We start from the raw sequence: 22,321 nt of genomic DNA, 5'->3' as shown, positions 1-22,321 counted from the left end.
GAAGGGCATGGGGGAGACAAGCCACAGAATTTACCTTGCAGACTATTGCAGTGTCGGATTAAAACCTGCCACCAAAGTCCAGAGACCATTTTTCAACCTAGTTTCTAAGCACGCTGCACTTACAAATTGGAGGTTTTTTCGATAAACATGTGTTTTGGTGTTTGTCTTCTAGATGAATATATTGTGTACCACAGTCTGGGTTTCCATCCAAAATTAACAGGCATGTGGACCGTAATGTGCCTGTGACAGAACAGTGAGACAGGGCAAGGATGTGAGGCATGGAAACACAAATGATGTGTGGCTGGCCCAGCCTATGCGTCATCCCCAGGCAAAGGCCAGTGTTGGAAAATTCCATTCAGAACCCTCTGTGTATTTTCACCAAGAAACACAAACATTTCTCACATGGAGAGGCCTTTGGAATTATTCAGATTTACAAGAAAGTTTAATTCTGAGATAAATTGAGATTCTGTATATTTTAAAATCCTGAGACACCATAATCCTTTGTGAGAATGTGTGTAGCTTTGAGTGGCGTGTATACTTCAAAACAGCACTTGGACAACTTAGGCAAATAATGCCTTCCTTTCCTATTTTATTTATTTTCTCTCTTATAACCTGCATACAGACAGAAGTGACTGTGCATAAAAATTAGTTACGTAAAAGATGTTTTACCCAAATAATCCCTATTTCAGATTGTACACAGACAGTAACAGCAAAAACCTCTGCATGCATGCCTTGTTCACCTTCACTGTCTATTATCAGGAGATATCTCAGACACACAGTTGTGAAGATGGGCATTTACACTTGTTTGGGCTCAGGTTCTGTAAGTTGTTTGGTTGTGAACAAAACATCAAAGGAGACAGACAGTGGATGTTGAATTATTTTTGTTTATGCCAGCTAACGCCAAAGGCTTTGAGGAGGAAATATGTTGTATGCTGGTATTAGGAAATTCACTACTTTATCAAAACTTTGAGTTTACAGTCTTCACGAGAGTGTCAGTTTTCCCTATTTTCCAGTGAAAAATTGTACTGAGATCCGATACTCTTTGCTCACACCTTTCCCTCTGCTGCACCCCTCCTCCTCCCCCATTCAGTATTGCCCTTTGCTCTCTGGATATATTAAGTACAGCATGATTACTCCAGAGATTATTTTCTCCTTCTTTATTGCTTTTGACTCTTTATTACTGCTCATTAGAATGTTATTAACTTGGCCTCAGTTATGACAATATTCAACACCTGCTTCATATAACAAGCGCATTTCCTTTTCCTTCCCTAGCATTGCACACCTGGGCCTTGAATTATTCCCTTTGGCTGAGTTGAAAGAAGGAGCATGAGAGAGTAGGTCCTTGATTTTTCTGAGGTAAGAGGCTTTTAATTTGTGACTTGACATAGATCCTGTTATTATTGATTCTGCAGTATGCTTTTCATCCTGACTCTATGTAGTGACTGACACTGACAATTATTTTGGAAGAGCAGTGATGCGAGCGGTATTTCAGTGGAAAAAGAGGCAGGATTTAGTCTGCTTTTAACTGAATGGAATTGTGTGCTGAAAAATCTCCATGGTGAGAACATAGACATGTACAGACCTGGCTGTGGCTTGGCTGGAGTGTGAAATATGCCAAAGGCCAGCAGTCCTCTGGAGCTCTAGCTGTGTTTTGCTTCCAACACTGTTAATCAGCAGGTCAGAAACAGAGGGTCACCACTTTTTTTTACTCGGAGAAGGCTAAGCAAAAGCCAGGATCTCTCTCCTTATGAGTAATGTTTCTGAACCTGATGCTACTAAATGCTAGTGAAGCAGAGACCTATAAGAGAAAAGAAGCAGCGTGGAAGCAATGGACACCATCAGATGAGATTATCCTGTGATAACATATGTTATCTGACAACTGAGAAAAGCTGTGGTGTTTGGGACTGTAATGCAGAGAAATGCTTCCCCACCTCTCCGGTGATGGGTATGGCTTACCAATAAAGACCACAGGTGTTTTCTCTTTGGGGTTCATGTTTTTCCCTTTATTTAGTCTGGGTTTTTAACTTTTTAAAAATTGAATGAAATCATAGCAATATCCCATAAGGAGGAGTGTGAGGGCAAGGGAACAGGGGCAGGATATAAACGCATCCATACAATTTAGATTTTGTTTTTACCAAATTCTGAAGTACCAGAGCTTCTGCAAGTCATGCGCTGATAATCCTGAACCACTGTTGTGGGAATAGTCAGCATTTGCAAGGAAATAAGAAGCCACTGAAATACTGTTTTTACCAGTGTGAGAGACAAGGCAACTGGAGAACGAAGTTGTAGTAAAGAAAAAGTTTCATAGCTCCTTTTATCCATTAAAATTAGCCATTTCCTTAATCAGGTTTTGGATCAGGTCTGAACCCCAGTACATATGAAACACTCAGGACTTTCTTTTTGAAATAGAGTTCTTATGTACTAAAATTCTTTAAATCTGAAGAAGGATATATTTCTTCCCAGGCTTTCTGCCTTCTCTTTTTGTTTGTTTGGGTTTTTTTAAAGAAAAAAATTAATCAAATTCAAATATGTAAATAATGAATTTCTAAATGTATGGTTTGATATTGTAAAAGTAGAAAAGTAAATGAATTAGGCTGCTTTCTAAAAGGGCCCTGTTGTCAAAGGAAATTTGACATTTCCTTGGTAAACCCAAAAAGTATCATTTGAAGTCATTGTAGTTTATCTGCTGTGAATTAGGCTACCTTTAAGTAATTATAAAAATTTAAAATAATTGACATTTGTAATAAAAAAAAAATTAATTGAAAATTAAAGCAGATTTTCTGGGAAATGTAGCTGCTAAACATGTATATTTTTTAGCATTTGGAGTAGAATTGTTGAGGTGTGTTCAAGAAAAATTAGCAAAAAATAATGGTTATTGAATGTCTTTTTGGCAATTTGTACCCAACTGCAAAATTTCTCTTAATAGTAAAAGGGTATGAAATGTGATCTGTTTCTAAAATTAAAATAGGGACAAGCCCAAAGGCTCCAAAATGAAGTGTCACTGTGGAAAGACTCAGGCAGTCTGATTTCACTTGCACCAAGAATTCTGTGAAATACTGAGTTTAACCTCCTCACTTCTTTTAAGGTCTTTGTAAAGGCACTCGGCCTATTTGATAACAAACAGCAACGCCATATCTTGATATCCTCACAAAGATCTTAAGCAGAACCCGTGCATCTTTTGAGGTTATAACAAGCCTTTGGAAATCAAGGGGCTGCTCATTAATTTGTCCCAATTTTCAGAAGAGTTGAGTTCTCAGAACTCAGCTGAAGCTGCTGATGATTAGGTAACTCTGAAAGCCAGCACCCTGGCAAAACTGCTAGAGGGAGGAGGAGTACCTAATCTTCTTTCATTGATACATGGTTTGTTTTCTGGAAGGGGACTTGATGGGGTTTACTGCTTGTCTGTTGATGTCATAGGAATGGAAAAACGATGTGTTAAAATACGTGACCTCTTTGTCTATATATGCATTGTGAACATCAGAATTCTCTGAAAGTAGTGAACATGTATGGATGGCATCCAGTAGAAAGAATTTTAAATTTTATAGCAAGTTACTAGGCAGCTTTTAAACATTCTGCTATTTGTGGATACATTCATTTTCTAGGCAGTATAAGATGATAAAAAGATCAGGATTTTTCTTTATAGCCCCAACTCTTTGGCCCAATCTGGCTGTATATCTTGAGGTCTGGAAGTGTGAAAAGATTCAAGGCAGAATATTTTCATCCTAGGTCAACTTTCTCCAGTACCTAATGCATACAAAGGAGGCCTTCAGGAGATTTTGCACACACTGGAGAGTGATATTGGAAAGTATATGCTTATGACAGCTCTAAATGTAACATTTGTCATGGAGAATCCTTCCCAGCTGTACACTATTTTCTGTTGCATTTCAAAGGAAAAGAAGGAAAAGAAATTCTTAAACAACCAACCCAAGATGGCGCTAATGGTTTCTTCTCCTCTGGGTTTCATGAGAGCAGCTGCTCTTGAAGTTACCTATCTGTGTTAGCCATAAGTATTAGTCAATATTTGTCCATCTGAACTAAAAAGGAATTAATAGTGGCCTTTAAAATAGAAATCTGTCTCCCCTTAGATACCCTTTTTTCTTTTATTTTTGTCATCTACTGATAGTAATGGATATTTATGTACACAGTTTTCTTTGCATTTCTTACCACCTGTCTCTTGCCCCTATTCATTCATAATGACGTGATTATTAGTCACAATAATAGCTGGAGTAACTGATTGTGCTGCTGGAATTGAGGCTATACCAATTTTTCTGTAACGAGCTGCTTTTATTTTTTTTTTTTTCTCAAGGCTGTAAGTCAGCCATGAAATAGCTAAGAGTGAGGCAGCAGAAGGTCATAATTTGGGAAAGCTTTTTAATTTTAAAGAAATGTTGATACAATGGAATTGATTGTTTTGAAGTTAAAATGAGGCAACAGGCACATTTTTGTTTGTTTCTTCTTTTGGATGAATTTTGTGTCTCAACTTAATAATGGCTTTTTTCTCCTCAGAAAAGAAAAAGTTACTTTTTCAGCCTGAAATGCTATGATGTAGATTGTTTTAAAAGTGAAATAAATGTCTGTGGAAATAAATTTTTCTGGGGAGAGATGAATGGAATTACTGTGTGATATTATTATAAGCAGGATTCCCCAGGGCTCAGTTCTGGGGCCAGTCTTGTTTAATTTCATTATCAATGATCTGGACAAGGCGATCGAGTGCACCCTCAGTAAGTTTGCAGATGACACCAAGATGGGCGGGAGTGTTGATCTGCTCAAGGGCAGAAAGGCTCTGCAGAGGGACCTGGACAGGCTGGATCGATGGGCTGAGGTCAGTTTTATGAGGTTTAACAAGGCCAAGTGCCAGGTCCTGCACTTGGGCCACACCAACCCCAGGCAACGCTCCAGGCCTGGGGCAGAGGGGCTGGAAAGTGCCTGGCGGAGAAGGCCCTGGGGTGCTGGCTGACAGCCGGCTGGGCATGAGCCAGCAGTGCCCAGGTGGCCAAGGAGGCCACCAGCCCCCAGGCTTGTGTCAGCACTGGTGTGGCCAGCAGGAGCCGGGCAGGGATGGGGCCCCTGTGCTCGGCACTGGTGAGGCCATGCTTTGAATCCTGGGCTCAGTTTAGGGCCCCTCAGGACAAGAAGGACCTTGAGGGGCTGGAGCGTGTCCAGAGAAGGGCAACGGAGCTGGGGAAGGGTCTGGAGAACAAGTCTTATGAAGAGCGGGGTTTAGCCTGGAGAAGAGGAGGCTGAGGGGAGACCTTACCGCTCTCTACAACTACCTGAAAGGAGGTTGTAGTGAGGTGGGGGTTGGTCTCTGCTCCCAAGTCACTAGCGTTAGGACGAGAGGAAATGGCTTCAAGCTGCGGCAGGGGAGGTTTAGGTTGGATATTAGGAAAAATGTCCTCACTGCAAGAGTGTTCAGGCACTGGCACAGGCTGCCCAGAGAGGTGGGGCAGTCACCATCCCTGGAGGTGTTTAAACAATGTGTAGACATGGCACTTCAGGGCATGGTTTAGGAGACATGGGACTGTTGGGTTGACGGTTGGACTTGATGAACCTAGAGGTCATTTCCAGCCTTAATGATTCTATTCTATGATTCTATTCTATTCTATTAAAAAGTAAATTTGGAAACAGGAGAGATATATGTATTTAAACATAGTTACACCGCCAGCAGTTTAGCAGGGCAAGGATCTGAATCCCAGGAAGCCTTAGGAATGTGTTTTAGCCGGCTGTTTCAGCATCTTTAGAAGCCTCTGATTCCCATTCTCTCCCTTTTAGTGAGGAAACTGCATTTCTTCTCTAGACTTTGGTAAAGCAGCCTCAGGTGTACAATGCTGCGTTGATTTTGTACTCTCATTATGGAAGGGAAGTTACCCAAATCCCTACCTGCAGGCTCTGATCTGTGGTGCTGGAGTGTGTGAGGTGGGTTACTGTTAGCAGTTACAGCCACATCTGGTGCTATGTGGTATTACAGACTTATGATGTCTTTTTGTCTTCTCTCCTTTAAATGCAACTTTTATAATGCTTTAGTGAATCCTATAGCTCTAAAATTTACCAGCTAGGCACCGCTAAAACGCAGAAATGAAACTTCTCAGCTGGCCAAAATTGTCATGGATTCAGTGGCTTCTGTGAAGCTACAGCCGTTTGCACCAGCTATTCGTGGGCAAGCAGAGGAATTGCAGGGGTAGAGCAAGCATGTTATGAGCCGGTTGGTTCTCAACAACCCATGCTGAGAGGTTTCTGAAGAGAAGGGTAACAACAATCATGTGTTTCAGCATGGTTGAATCCTTCTGAGATGCCCAGTAAGACAGGATTGATGATTTTTTTTTACTCACTTGAGCATGAACAAAATTCTGGAAGTAGCAAAAATATCAAAAGAAACTTTCAATCTGGAATCCTGCTTTTCTTTGATTCTAAACTGGCCAGCAATGCGATGATAATTAGATGAAGAATAAGTTGCACTTAAAAATCGCTTGATGTTTCCTTTAGCAAAAGAACCTGTCATGGACACATTGTGAAAATAAGGATCTAATCTGACAAGAATCATCTAATTTCAGTCATAGGAAAAATGTAGCAATTAGAGAATAAACCACCTGTGTCGACACCATAAAATTCGCCTGATTGGTACATGAAAGGCTGAATGTACCTAAGTATTTGTTAAGAAAAAAGGAAGAACGTTAAATTTGTGTTTTGTGATGCTTGCAGTCCAGACTGAATAATAATAGACAGCTGTCATTCTAAAATACTTCTAGTACCTTAAAGGCATATTTTAAGTCAATTTGGTTAGAACTGTGTTAGCATTTTTGACTGTGTACCTGTATCTCGGATGGACAGATAGATCTGTGTTCGGTTGGGAAAGTTATTCTTGATTTTCATGAAGATATTTCCTGTAGATTTTGTCACATCAGAGGAACAGAAGGACACCCAACAGGCTGCTGTTTATTATTTTTGTATTTTTCTTGATGTATAACCCACTGGGAGTTTTTTGCCTTTTTTTTTTTTTCTTTTGGGGTGTGTGTGTGATGATAAAGTGTCATGTATTATTTTTAATTGGTTTCAGTAATTAGAGTATATCATAAAATCATCCTGTTTTACCTTACGGTCCTATTATGAAATCCTGGTTTAAGGGAAGCCTGTGGGAGTTATGCTAACTGAAAGGGGATGGGAATTTTATCTAAGGTATCCTGAAGTAGTTAGCTTGCCTAGAGATGCAGCAAGCCTCTAACCTTCAATTTAAATACCAGTGAATATCTCCCAGACATGTCAGACCCAAATATCGCAGTTCTCCAGAGCTGCTGGTTATGCTCCACATCAGGCAATGCATGTACTATGGGGCTAATTACAAAATTATCACAAAAGTGAATGACAGTTATGTGTCATGGGAAAGAAAGGAGAACATGACACATGCAAAAAAAAAAAAACTTAGAAAACAAAAAAAGGGGGAAAATATGAAATAAGATATACTGGAGACAAGGTTGTTCAGAAATTTCCCTAAAGGGAGACCTTTTTTTTGCAAAACATGTTACCTGAATTTTTTTACTCTTGGAAGATTTTTCCTGTGAGCCAGTTACCTGCCTTTTATTGAAATGTATATGAAAACTGTTTGCCATGTATAAATTTTGACCATTAATACCATGATGAGAATCTGTGTTACCACTACTGACGCATCCAAATACAGAGATCAACTTCCAACTTAAGTAAACGGAGGAGTGATTTAGAGAATGCTGAGCTATCCAGTACCCTGAGCTTTGTGCCACTGTGCTACTGAGGAGCTCCTGGTTTCTTAAGTCCTATTGATTTACAGGTTGTTCTAAGTTGCAATGTGCTGGATATGTCCCAGAAATGGGAATATTTTGCAGTCCCGCTTAGTTTTATTACATCCAGGTGTTTTGTTTAGAAGGCCCAGCTGAAATACTGGAGTTAAAAAGGACGTTTTGTTGTAGATTGGAATACTGATGGTTTTCTGTTTTTCCTTGGAAAGGACCTAGTGCGTTTTTGGAGAGCTGTTTTGTTGGCTCATGCACTGATGTCAAAATACAAAAGTAAATAATAGTTGTGTCTAACTTCAATTTAAGAAGCATTTTTGCTTCCTCACCTGTATCCATTATGGGTTTTTTCCCAGATACCAGGAGATCTCCAGAAGGCCACATCCTTCTAACTGCTGCCCCCGTGCCTGGGTGTGTCTGAATTTCCTCGTTCTTCTTCTGAAAACACTTCTTTTGAAAGGTCATTTTTATATTAAAGAAGGGTCATGCAGAAATCTCTAATGATCTTTTCTGAGGGCAGACTTCAGTCATGTCCACAATATCCTGCCCATCCCATCCTTTGCTTCAGGGGTGTTCCAGACTATGGAAATACGTCAGATTTCTGGGCATTGAGAGCATCCATGACAGGTTGATCCATTTTTCCGTTCAGAAAACTTGTGTCTTGTCTGTGCAGGGTCCCTTTCTTTACATAATTCAGTAAAAAATTCAGGGGGAAATAATTGGTTTTCTGCATAAAATACCTGCAAATTTCTAAAACAAGCAAAAAAATACTTTACAGACCAGAAGGCTTTGCTAATCAGTGTGTAATGTGCAATATAAAAGCATTTGCCAGCTTTTGCTCCTGGAAAATCTGAAGGCTGACAGAATTATACCATAACTATAGGGCCTGAACAGTTTTGTTTATTTTCTCTCTTTCTAATATATTTCATTAGGTTTCACATTATACAGACATGCAGAACAAACCAGGGAAAATGGCTGGAAGCCTAAATCACCATTGAAGAGAAATGTTGGTTCTCTTTGTTCTGTGAAAAAACAGATGAAGAAGGAACATTGTAAAGATTGCTTTTTGTTAACATCTTATTTTTCTCACTGTTCCTCTGTTTCCTTTCTGATTCCAAATTTATTCATTGATTTTTTGTTTGTTTGTGGCTTTTTTGGGTTGTGTGGTTTGTTTTTTTTTTTAACCTGGAATATATGTCTGTACGTAGCTTCATGTACTGTGTTCACACACAGACAAACCCCACCCCTCCTCCCAGGTACCATTTCTATATCCTTAACTGCATAGTTCATAAAATTAATTTCTACTGCTATATGTATATCTTCTAATGCTATTTGCTGCAGTGATCGTACTACAATAATGCTTTCCCAATAGAAATGTTTATGGCAAACTATATTATTGTTACAGAAACAATCACTCTGTTTTGATTTGTATGAGGAATTGACACATTTCCTGCAGACTTTATTTTCATTTCCCATAGATATCATGAAAACCAAATCAAATCACCCACGATTTATTACAGCATTTAACACCAGCACAACAGCAACACCCGCTACTCACTTGTTTGAAACTGTCTTTTAAAAAAAGAGTTACATCTCTCTCCCCCTGCTCCTTCCTCCTTTGAATAAAGCAGTAACCATGAAATAAACAAGGATTTTGGTACAGGAGGATAATTTGAACAGCTCCTTAGCCTGCTGCCTGAAAACTAGCTCCCCAGCCTATTAAAAGGAACTGGAGTCTTCCCAATGCCATCGTGTGCTCTGGGTCGGACCTGAATTTTCTGGCATATGCCACCTCTGGTGAGCAGGCAGGCTAGATTTGCATGTGAGAATTTCTTTTACTGCGCCTTAACTGCATTGTTTGTCAAGCTTAATATTTTGTCCTACATTTTGATATGTTTGAAGTGTTTATCAGACAAACACACAAATTAGATTTTATCAGTCTTTCAAATGCCAAGACCTTTTATGTTTTCTGTGCACATGTATACAGAATAATATTACTGCAGTGAGCGATGCTGGGAGACTAGCCAGAATATAGCTTTGATTAATACTTTGAACCCTTTCCTAGATTAAATATATATATATGAAAACATTTAATAATAACCTTTTTCCTGGCTAAGATGATGTGTTTAGCATTTTATTCTCAGCTGTTTGGGGAATACTGGTTTGGTTTCTGAGGTTAGGTTTGGAATGCGGCGTTTCTCAAGCCACACAGATACGGACATTATTTCAGTTGATGACCTATAGGAAGATGTATTTGTGGCTGTACTAGAAAGGTTGTAGCAGCAACGCAGGTTACTATTCATGTGGTCAGGTGGTGATGTGTTAAACATGACTATAAGTTACTGTGCAGTAATCCTTCTAGTCGATGCAGTTAGCTTGGAGACGTTAGACTCCCTGCAGAAATAATATGTGGCATTTCACAGCAACTAATCTAACTCGCATGACTTGTATCAGCACTACAGCTCATCTTAGCTTTCTTTCTAGCTGAAATGCTTAGTAGCATTGTGACTTTAAAATAAGGAAACCAAGAGAGGAAAGCTCTGTACGTACTTTGTAGACAGTATGTAACTGTTTAGGCGAACTTGCTGGCACAGGAACTCACTTGTGATTGGAAGGATTCAAACAGAAAATTAGGTTGTTACATGAGAACTTCTCTATGGCAAAAATAATATTTCATGTTTCATAATTTAAGCAGGGCATCTGCAAGTACAGTGGATTAGAGAGGTAAGTGTTGTCTGAGTGCAGGGCCAAGGTGGAGAGACTTTCCACCTCTGAGTCATGAATCAGAGGCCATTTTTGGAGCAGGAATATTAGATGTGAAAGGCTCTTATCAGAGTGACAGGGCAGCAAGGCCGTTGCTTGGAATATATTATTGCACAACAGGCAGTTTCCTTTATTAGATATTCTGGCTAAGCAGTGTTGTTATCCTTTAATAAAGCATGCTGATTAATGTCACACAGGAGGAATGTTTATGCATAACTGTCTGTACATGTAGCTGTAACCCAGGTGACTTGGAGGTGCCTAGTCACCTGGCAACACACAAACTTTACAACTTCTATTCTGCAACTTTTGAAATGTTAAAATATTAGACAAACCCAACTAACACAAGGAGCTCACAGATTTAATATGAAGCCTGAAACACTTGCAAGAGAGAAACCTTAACAATATTTTTCTTCACTGATAAGATCCCCAAATCCCTTGCAGCTGAAAAATTACAGAGGATTTAAAAGACTTCATGCTCCAGGTTATAAATTGACAGTGAGCCAGTCACAGTGAGTTCTGTCTTACAGGGACACAGAACCACTATTACTTCAAGCTTTCTAATTCTCTGCAACCTAAGTCTTGACAGATGACTGCAAAGAGAAGCCAGAAATGTCACTTGTTCCACCCCCTATCATGGTTTAGTTATTTACTTAAATGCTTCCTACACCATCCTCCCAGAGAGATGGAAGAATAATGAAAATGGAAAGGAAATCTGTCTTGAAAACTCAGTGAGCTCCTCCTGAGAATCCACTTCAGTGAAGCGCAAGGGTGATTCCTGAGGGAGAAAAACCATCTGGTTGCTACATTGATGGGGAAACCACAGAAAAGAGGGTGTTCTGCCTGCCAGGCTGCAGTAGCACAGGCTTTGCGATAGGCAAGCAGAGAGTATAGTCAATGCTATAGACTGAAGCCAGTCTAAAACTCAGCAGCCAGTAAATACCCAGTCCCATTAAGAGTTCCTGGTGCACCCCTTCTGCCCGTTAGCTCTTGTACGTTTATGTGGTGACGTCCTCTGGTTGAAAACCAACCCTTACCTGTTGTGGTGGCTGGTGTTTTATGAGTGCTAGTGTCAGCAAAAAGGGGAAAACCAGAACACAAAGCCAGCAGCAGAGAAAGGAACACCTCTGTTGGGGGCTGCACAGGTGGAGGCTTACTTGTGCAAATGCACCCACAGGCTGCTCCAGTAGAATTGCCTTAGAGAAGGTATTTTCTCCCTATTACTTAGACTGTGAGTTGTGGCATTCAGTCACACTGCACGGAACCCAAAGGGCTTTGAGCTACCAATAAACAAATTTCCTTGGCATTTTTATATTAATGGGCAAGATCTGTCGTAAAGGCAGAGGAAGTTTCTAGGAATGAATATTTACTGTAACTAAATTTCATGGAAGTCTCCTTTTCAGTTCATTCATTTCTGATCCCAATAGAATTAATAATAGAACATGTCTCTTTAAAAAATGGTTGCAGACACATAGATTTTAAAACACCTTTTCAGGCCCTTTATTCCATGAATAGCATCATTCCCCCAGCCAGATTAAGTGGGTGCATCAACTGCAGACCCTAAGCAAGAGCTCAGGTGGAGGTAAGCTGGAGTCATTACACTGAAATGAAAGCAGCTGTGCTGCCTTGCACCAGCTGAGAATCTACTGAGGCACGTAGAAATGGCTTCTTTAGTTTAAGCAGTGTCTGGGATAAAAAAAAAACAACCCACTCCCCTGGAGACAGCCCAGAAATTTGGGCTAGGATCATTTCTCGCTGTAAGTGCAGGGAGCGATTCTACACTGCATCTTGGCTGCAGTCCCTAAAGCACAGCAAGATCTTCAGGCAAGGTCTCTGGTGTGTTGAGTCAACACATCAGAACTCATGGGTATGTTCAAGAAAGCGTAATTTAATGATGCAAAACTGCTAGGTTCTGTATTTATGAAAAAGGGAATGCTAATTTAATGAGTGCATGTGTCTCAACTAGTTTCTTCCTTTTTTTTTTTTCCTATTGATATTAGTTACACTCTAACTGCCTTATTAAGCTCATTCTTATTGTAAGTCCATCAGGATGGTTTTATTCATAAATGTTTTGCATTTAGCTATTTCATATGTATATAGAAAACAAATGTAGGCCTCCCCTTAGGAAAATAAGAGCATTATTTTGTCTAAAATATTCTTTTTCCACATGGATTACTACCTACACACAACAGTTCAGCTGACTCATGGTTTCAATACTTTCATAAGTGTTTTCAGCACAGCCCGTATGTGTGAGTTTTTCCAGACTTTTATCAAGGCCTCTTAAGAAGTGTTTTCCCCTAACGTAAAAGAGAAAAGACATTGATTAGCCACCTGAAATCTATTAATATTTTCTGGAGGGTAGTGCTTCTGGTGTAGTTAATAGGCTGCACATGTGATATGAGGTTATGAGTGTTGTAGTAGGATGGAAGTGCTACAAACCTGAAGTTAAATGCTTAGCTAGCATTCCTTCCCATAAAGACATGCTTTCTCCAAGAAATGTCTGTGCTATTCTTGGGCTCAGGGCTTCTGTTTCCTGCTACTGGAGGTCTCTGATGAAAAAGCAGGTATCTGGGGTATGGATTTTTTACCTAGCTCTCTATCAGAGGTGAGTGAGATGCAAACTCCTAACCTTTATACATTGCCAGGTCTGTAGCTGATCCCCAAAATCAGAAAGCTGAAGTTGAGAGTAAGGGGCAAAGTACTGCTTAGCCCTTTAACTGCATTTTTTCCACTCATTTGCCTCAGCTTTTTCTGAAGGTTTTTTTGGGGGGGAGTACAGAAGATAAAGTTACTTAAGGATAATTCATGAACTGGAGACTGAATATTTGGATTAAACCTTTAAGATTTTTCTAAACAATGTAATGAAATGAGCAAATACTATATAGGTATTTTCCTTCCACATGTCAATCATTCTCAAACTATGTTAGCATCTTAATTTTTTTTACATGTTAATAACACCTCATTATTCCATTAATGGTCTGCAGCAGGATTATCTGTATTTATTTTCCATTAGCGCTTATGCATCTTGGTATGCCTGAAAAAGTATTAGAAAGTTAAGCTTCATCTTTCCTTGGAAACATGGAACAACTCAAGCTTCTTACAGAAAATGCCTTGGAACGTGTATTGAAATGTTAAGTTCTAATTTTTATTTACTTTCTATGCCTGAAATCTTTATTCTTTTAATTTTCCTGTCACTGGGTGATTGAGAAATTGGGAGTAAGAGCAGCCCTGGTATCTGGCAGCATTCTCCAGGACAGAGGTTTTAAAGTTACATGAATGGATAAATCTCCACTGATCACTAGAGCTCTGCTTGCTTATATCAGTTAAGAATCTGGCTCCACAGCTTCAGTAAAGCTGTAAATATCTTATTAGTCCTCAGAATCTGCTGAAGTAGATTATCTTTATTATGTTTGTAGAATATTTCTATTAGGAAAAGGCAGAATAAAGTCACTAAGCTTGACTTAGAGAGGCAGTAAAAAATGAAGCATTTTCCGGTTTCCTTTTGCATTTATTGCTGCAGGCGGCTCTGGGACCCGAGCTTAGCAACAATGTAGTGTTTTCCCTTGTGATGTCCTGAATGAGTGCTTTCCTGACTTGGTGCAAGATTTGACAAGATCAAAAAGCTTCTGAAACAGGCATGTGGATTGAAGTCAGTGTTACCCTCTTGAAAATATTTTCTAAGTTGTGAAAGAATATCTATTCAGAAACAATTGTGCTAACACATCCAGCACAACGAGGTGGAGGTGTTGAAGTGTGACTGTTTCAACTTGGCAATGCTAATTGATGCTTTAAGACTGTCACGCAAGGAAATCTGAGCCAGGCAGTGACCTGATCTGTCCTGTTGTCACTAAAGCAAGTAACTTGTCACTTTAGAAAATAAGGGACTGGTGGCTTTTCCAAGACTTTAAAATAATAATGAAACATGACATTTGATAAATGGTTCCCCTGTGTGCAGTTCATGTTTCTTTCATGCTTTTATAACTGTTATTTGCTGTCTTAGTTGGTTTTTCTCTCCATAATGATAAATGTTTTTCTTTAGTATAAATTAAAACCTGTGCAATGATTTAAGCTTCTCTTAAGCAAGTAGAGATTTAGTATAGAGAAAAGGTTTTCTTCTCTCTGCTGTCTCTGTGTGTGGAGGAGGGTACTGTGTTTTGGTTCATGAGGGAACCCTCTGCCTGAGGCAGGAACTGCAGCCAGTGTTGAATGTGTTGGCTGGTCCAAAGCAGTGTGTTTTGGTAGTACCTTCTTCATCTCTACTGGTTACAAATTGTTTGTCAAATCAAATAAAAATCGCTGCTTTTGAAATATAGAGTCCTGTATGGGTTATGACAGCACTACTGAAAATTTCTCTCTTCTTGTGTTGTATTGCTAGCATTGCAATAGGAGAGACTTGCGCTGATTCGCTACTGGTGTTGGCCAGAGTGGTGTTCTACACTAAGAAGCTTCAGCTGTTACTTAGGCTTTCATCTTGATTTGCAAAAGCTCAAGCCTGGTGATGTCCCTGTCTGTACCGGATGCGATGGGCTAGGTTTTTGAAAGAAAACTAATATATGTGGCTAAGATGAGGTTTAAGTCGTGCAGGTGAATAAAATGGTTAACTTTCAGCAGGAACACAGACTTTCAGGTGAGGGCTTCTTCAGTAAATTTTTCATACATGATGTATTTTTTTAGGCTTTTATAAAAATAGGTTCATGACTGGTAAGGATTCAGTGTTACTGTTATAGGAAATAAGCAGAACACAGTACTATGTATTTATTTTAAATCTTTCAGCTTTTTTTTTTCCCCAATTCCTTTAAAATATGTCTCAGATGGACCTTCTTTCCCCTCCCCGTGTTACATACTGCACTTCTTATGAGCTAGCCAGTCAGTCATTTTCTGTGGCCCTGCTGATTTGTGGTATTTCTATTTTGTGTTAGCAGAGAGGTTCCTGTGATGCCTTGGAAAAGCACACACCTTATTTATTCTGTACGTTTGTCAAATGAAGCCTGACATGAAGTCATTGGGTTTGACAAAAGATTTATGGTGGTTTCAGTTGGCTTTGCAGTAGCCCCACGACATTCTTTGACAACATGTTGAACAGAACTGGTTAAGGAGATATTTTTTCTTTAAGGCCTTCTGTCCCATCAGGTTTGTAAAACATCTCATAGAATATTCACGGTCCGCCCCATCTAACCTCTATTAAATTTATGAATGTAGTATAATATTTTCTTAGTTTTCTTTCCAACTTCTGTGAAGCAAGTTCTGTAGATTTTTATCTATGCTAGTCCTGTTGCTCCCCATCTTGACCACAGGAGTTGCTGTTTCCCTCCCCTTCATTTTCTTGCTTCTGCTCACATCTCTCAAACTAATCTGAAGCCTTAGAGAAATGCATTTAAAGTGTAATATTAGCTCTTACAAAGAGGAACAAGAAATGGTAGAGGGATGGAAAAGAGACAGATATAAAGGACATGGAGAACATGCCCATTAATATTTAAGCCCCTAACCTTTGGTGGCCCTTCTGAAGGAGTGGTCAGCATCATTGTTGTGAGAAAAGATTCATCGTGATTCTTATTCTGACATTCTATGAGACCTTTAAAGGTGAAGCTTGTCTAAAATCAGAGATCTTAATATTAAACTTTTTTAAAAAAAGTGTAATCCAAGATGCTTTGACCTTTGGCTTAGAGTAGCCAGATCAGGCCAGTTAACAAGCGCTTGTAATAAAGCAGCAGTCATTCAAAAAAAAAATCCAACCCAACCCTAAAACCATCTTTTGATCTCGAATGTAGACTTTGTGTGCAAAACTACCCATCAGTGAGCCGTTAATATTGACTGCAGGGCTTACAAAACTTCTGTGCTATAAAACTACCTCTGTAATCCTATAGAACATCAAGAATAGGTCTGATGGATAATTCATTCTTTCACCAGGGCTTGGGCTAAAGAAAGTCTGAATTTGCTTTCTATACAAGAATATCAGAGTTGGATCAAGCTGATGTATTTTCTGGTGTGTGTCATATATCCGGTAATGTTTGGTTCCAGTCTGTAGCTAATTTATCTCCAAGACAGTGAATACTTCCTTCCCTGCAGCATTATATCATATCAGAAAATACTAGGGCTTGCATTTTCATGCGGCCTTGACTTGTACTATAGTTGTGTCTAGTATCTGATTAGAGGGATATCTAATTTGGTTTGGTGGTGAGTCCCTTTAATAGCTATCTCTCCACTGTGAGGGGAGGGCGATGTTCCAGTGGGACTCAGTGGAAATTTTGACAGACTGGAAATAAACATTACTGTGGGAGGTGTCAGCTATGCCAGAATTTACAGGGCAAATCTAGTGGCCTAACTAGTGAACTCTTTTGCATGTCTAGTTTTTTTCCTACTTTAGGTTCCTTCATCTGCTTACTTACCTGTAGGTGTTTTGCTGGGGCATCAGGAACACATCAAAAATGAAGTTACATCAATGAAAAACAAATTCTGCCATGAAAAGCTGCAAAACTGTTTTATACTGAGTTGGATTATAAAGTCATCTTCTGAACATTGATTTCCTTACTTCCAAAATGATAAAACTGCAGAATATGTCCCACAAGTCAGTACCTCCTGTACCTAAGAACAGTTTCAAAGAAAGATGACAAACTGTAAATTCATGACAGAGCTACCTAAGGTGGTTCTGTGACTGTGATGCAGTAAGAGAGTAGAAATAAATACGTATTCATTGTAGAAATTAAGAAAAATGCTTTCCTGAAAGAAGAAAAAAAAGGTTGACGCTTTGCCACTACACCGCACATGTATCAGCCGAGCCACTGTTTTCAACAATATCTAAAAGATCTAATGTTAGATTTGCCTCTCTCCCAGCTGAATTCATAAGGCAGACAGACTTCTACACAATCCCCTTGTAGGAAAGCATACTAGAAAATACCTGTAGCTCTGTTCCCTTGGTGCAGCATTTGACTAACTCCTCTTGACTACAGTGGAAAACAATCTCAGATTTATGGTACATTTCAGAGTCCCTCACCGCATAGCTTTGCAGTGTCCGGGTTTTTTTTCCCCGTGTGAGTAATCAGTTGCACCACAAATTTTTCGGACTGTTTTACCTTTCTCTTTCTTTGGCTCCGTTTTACATTACCACGTTGCGTTTACTGAGAGGTGATTTTTACCCATCAGATTGCAGAAGGTCCTATGCAAGTTGTAAATAAAGAGCAGGCCATAGGGCATTGTGGGATAATTCTACCTTACCTCCTGAGTAAGGAAGCAAGCCTAATTAATAACTTCCCTCCAACTGGAGAGGTGCGGAATAGTAATTTGGATACTGGCAAACCAGGGATTTATTGTCAGTTCAGAAGACTGTGAGTGCCAACTCTGCAGTTCTCTACATCTCAACCTACAACTGGGATCAATACTGCACTTGCAGCTTCCACTTGTGTATTTTATTTATGAAGCACATATTTTGAAACTTTTTTCCCCTGTTGTTTTTAAAGAGTTACTGCCACTACCTACTTTGATTTAGGCTAGCCAGAATTTATTTTGCTTTCTTTTGAAAGTGGGACAACAACTGCTAGTGATAACAGGATGTGTGTTTGGGTGTATGTGTGTAGTTAGAGGTAACGGTATGTGTAAATCTGTCAGTTTGAATTTAATTTAACTTAATTTCTCCTTCAGCCTCCCCTGGAAGTGCTATTGTCATGAACACATATCATGGCCAGCAGAATGGAATAAAGTCTTTGCTATGTGTGAGAACTATGTTTTGGATATATCTGGAAAATTCCAGTGAGATATCTATGGGTAACTGCAATCGATGGTATAGAGGTACACTTAAACCAAGGTCACAGATCTGAATATCCCCTTCCTCTGGAGCGGAGGCCAGCATCTCTATTCAAATGCTCCAGCTCTTTCTGCGATGTGCTGACACTTATAGGTTATGTATATTTGATGTTCTATTTACTGAGGAAGTATACATTAAACAGTCACTAAAATGGGAAGCCCTACTTCCAAATCCTCCATGTGAATTTGTGTGTGTATATGTATCTATGGGCAAACAGAAATACGCTTTGGGTAGACACTGGAGGTATCCAGGTTCACAGCACTCTTTTTAAGTTACAGGTGCAATATCACAGTAAAAAGACAATGAAGTTACTCTAATGGGCAAGGGGATGAGATAGTACAATTTTTGTAAATGTCTGGCATAAAAACCCCTGGCTAACTACGTATAAGCAATGGCAAAACCAGGCAATTTTAATATAGAAGCCAAACGACGCAGTCTGTACAGTCAAATAGCAGAATGACACTTTTAAAGTATTTTCCCTCTTTCAATTTTGTCTCACATTCCCTTGCTGTACTTTCTTGATAGTGTCACTGGTGTTGCAGTATGAGAGTAGGGATGAAGCTGGGATCATCTACCAGTTTGTCTTTATGGGAACTCTTCTTCCCGCTTTGCATGTAGAAGGTACGCTGGAGCCCATCTTTAATAGCTGCCACACATCAGGCAGTAAATCCTGTCATTCTGTCTGTCTGCTCAGCTGCCTTCTCTGGCGGTTTGCCAGTGTAAGATGGAAATTGAAGTATGTACCATATACAGAAAGATTCGATCACTCTAATTATTTGCTGTAACAACTTCTTGGGCAGATAAGGCTTGACCGTAGTCTTCCAGTAAGTCAGAGTAGCCTATTTGCTCAGGAGCAGGAGTCCCGACTGCCAAACTCATTTCATGTTTGCTGCTGAACAGACACAAAAGTATCAGTGTGGGATAGATTTCCAGCAGTAAGACAGAAATGAACCTGTAAACCAGTCCATTATTAGTCCCTTTTACTCTTGCATGATAATGATTTGGAGGACCTAAATTATTTCATCTGTTCTCCACTCCTCAACCTTATTTTTGCCTTTAAAAAAAAATTATGCAATTAACAATTATCTAATTAACCCCTTTGCAGAAGGGTTTCTTGCATTTTAATGCCTTTTCTTGCAATTTTCTTGCATTTTAATGCCTTTTCTTGCATTTTAATGCCTTTTCTTGCAATTTTCTTGCATTTTAATGCCTTTTCTTGCAATTTTCTTGCATTTTAATGCCTTTTCTTGCAATTTTCTTGCATTTTAATGCCTTTTCTTGCAATTTTCTTGCATTTTAATGCCTTTTCTTGCAATTTTCTTGCATTTTAATGCCTTTTCTTGCAATTTTCTTGCATTTTAATGCCTTTTCTAATACTATAGTGCATCTGTGTGATGGTTTGTATTCCCTGGTTATAGTTCTCTATTAAATACCTGTGGGGTTTTTGTGTTTTGTTGTTGTGGTTTTGTGGTTTTTCTTTTTTTTTTTTTTCCAGGCAAAGAGCAATAACAACTGAACAAAATGGAAATCAGGCAGTTACATTTTTTCATCCTTTGCAGTTAATGCATTAACATTCTCCGGATTTCGCGCTTTACTTGTGACAATGACAGTGTTCAGGCTAGTCACAATATCCCTAGATCTCAGGGCTTGAAGAAAAACAGCTAGAAAATTTTAATTAAATCCTCCTTTTACCACCAGATAAAATAATCTGCTTCCCCCCCACCCCCATGCCATAGGGTATTTTTTGGTTTTCTGTTCTATAAACAACAGCCTATCCGTTTAGCTGTTGCCTAAAAGGCAATGTGATGGAAGCCTGGCTATAGATTTGATATATTGCAGGAAGGCTGCATTCATGACTTGTGAATCAGAGCAACAATTTTTCAAATATATATTGTCAGCGCCGTTTTCTCTTCAATAACATTGCACATAAAATGTTACAAGTGTAATGGCTATTTTACTTGCAGTTAAAAAGTGCATACAATTGTAATACATCAGTTGTTAAAATGACATCTGGGAATATATGAAGGTTTTTTCTTATCCTGTTTCAGACTTCCTTACTACCTTCCTTACTTTCCTGTTAATACCTTTAACATTAAAGAATTATTAGAGAGAAGACAGCACCTACATACGTGTCTGTGCATATACACACAGACACGTGCATATATATGTATTTGTTCGTGGCAGATCTTAGCACCTGTGTTTAATGTCCATTACTGTCTGTTGAATGACATAGTAATTTCTCTGTAGTTCAAATAATGGACCTCGCTATATACTTCTACTTGCATCTGTCAAATTTTGAGTGACTGGAGTTGGCCTATGGTCATTCTGAACAGCTGTTTGTTTCCAATTCTCATTGAATTCAATGGTTGATACTTGTTGTTGCTCCAAAGACTGCAAAACTGTAGGGATGATCTTGATTCAACTCATCCAGTGAAGCCAGTTGCAGTAAAGTTAATTCTTCAACTGCACTTCAAAGGTATTCTGATACAGGTTGTTAAAAGCTCTAAAGGTCTGACAAAGAAATTAAAAGTGACTTATAAAGAAGGATTTCTCTATTATAAGCAGACTGCATGCAGTCCTTGTTCAGCTGAGGACAAATGCAAAGCTCTCCTTTTGCTGAGGCCAGGATTTCATCCACAGTATGGGATTTGTCAAAAGTTCTCGTCATAGATGTTTGAAGTCTCTGATAGGAATTCCAATGTTGAAAATCCCTTTTAATATGCTGTGCGTATGGCGCACACAGAGCATCATGTTCCTTCTACCCATCCTTGAATAAGTCATTGCTTCAACTTAATGCCTGATTTCTGCGGTTTCTCCTTGATCCTGCATAGGGGTCTGTATTTACAGGATACACGCCAGACTTTCAGAAAGGATCTTCTCACCCTTCACCCTCTTCTTCCTGCCACCCCCCAAGTGGTTTTCTTCAAAATAATGTAATACCAGCCATTCCTAATACAGTCACACTGAAATTATGGACAAAATGACCAAAGCTATGATCAAAAGCCTGTGAGCTTTTTTTCTCCTAAGCAGACTGTAGGCTACTTTTGATAATAAAATTACATGTGCTTCTGTCAAAAGGAGAAGTTGCTATTGTTTTGTGTGATGTTATTTTAATGGTGCCACTTAAAATTTAAGTTCCGTTGCTGAAACACGAGCTGTGAATAGTATTTTGTAGGCACCAAAATGCCTGCCCCTCGGGAAGCGATCAGCGGTTAACCTTGAGCAGTATGCTTATTTAAACTGTGGATGGCAAGCTCAAGAAAAATGATCCACTAAATCCAAATGTAATAAAAACAAATGTGTGCTGACGCCAACTAATGTGCATGGTGGCATGTAGCTGTATGCATATATTGTTGATGGTTAAATGTTCTTCTGCCCTTGCTTTCTGCGGTGAAGGAAAAGCCTCTGACAGGATCAAAGGTGCTGTGCGTGTGACTTCATCCTGCTGAGCAGCAGTGGCATCTCGTGCTGCACTATCTTTCATTAACGGGGAGCCCTTTAGAGCAGGGGAGAGATTAAATGCTCTAACAAATGTGACTAATCCATAAGGTGAGAGAGAAGACTGTATGCTGTCCCATTATTCGAATGATATTTCCTCTTCCCAAGTAGCCAGAGGCTTTTTCTTGATCATCTGTAGTCACTTCACTGTCCGCATTGTTGTCCATTGCTGTCACTACATTACAGTCACGTTCCCCCACAAGCAGTCCAACCAAAATTGCTTGTCCCTAACCACTTGGTTTTCTTACTTCAGTGGGAATAGACACAACAATCTGGATGCTAGCGGGTTGGATAGTGAATCTCAGTATGAGCATTAATAACATGTGCGACATGCTAGCTCAGGTCACGGAAGCCTCTGGCAAGGAAAAGAGTGTATTGCCTTGCTGTAGGGGTAGTTACTGGCTTGGAGAGAAAAATCCATACAGTAATAAACATTCTGAGAAGCTCTTATTGTGTTACTTGCATAAAAATGAAGCCTCTGAACTTTTTTTGTTTGACACTGTAG

General features: G+C 39.3%; 1 long non-coding RNA gene across 1 annotated transcript in view; it reads left to right on the top strand.

Annotated features, from left to right (window-relative positions):
* Positions 1–1,273: 1,273 nt before the first annotated feature.
* The window catches only part of LOC135314593 (uncharacterized), a 57,872-nt gene continuing 36,824 nt past the window's right edge, over positions 1,274–22,321 (top strand). The window contains exon 1 of the long non-coding RNA XR_010374102.1: positions 1,274–1,356. This is a non-coding gene — a long non-coding RNA (uncharacterized LOC135314593). The remainder of the gene's footprint in view (positions 1,357–22,321) is intronic.

The sequence above is a fragment of the Phalacrocorax carbo genome, chromosome 8 (genome assembly GCF_963921805.1).
Source record: "Phalacrocorax carbo chromosome 8, bPhaCar2.1, whole genome shotgun sequence".
Classification (NCBI taxonomy): Eukaryota; Metazoa; Chordata; class Aves; order Suliformes; family Phalacrocoracidae; genus Phalacrocorax; species Phalacrocorax carbo.
Note: the sequence above shows the minus strand (reverse complement) of the source record. Positions and strands in the feature narration are given on the sequence as shown.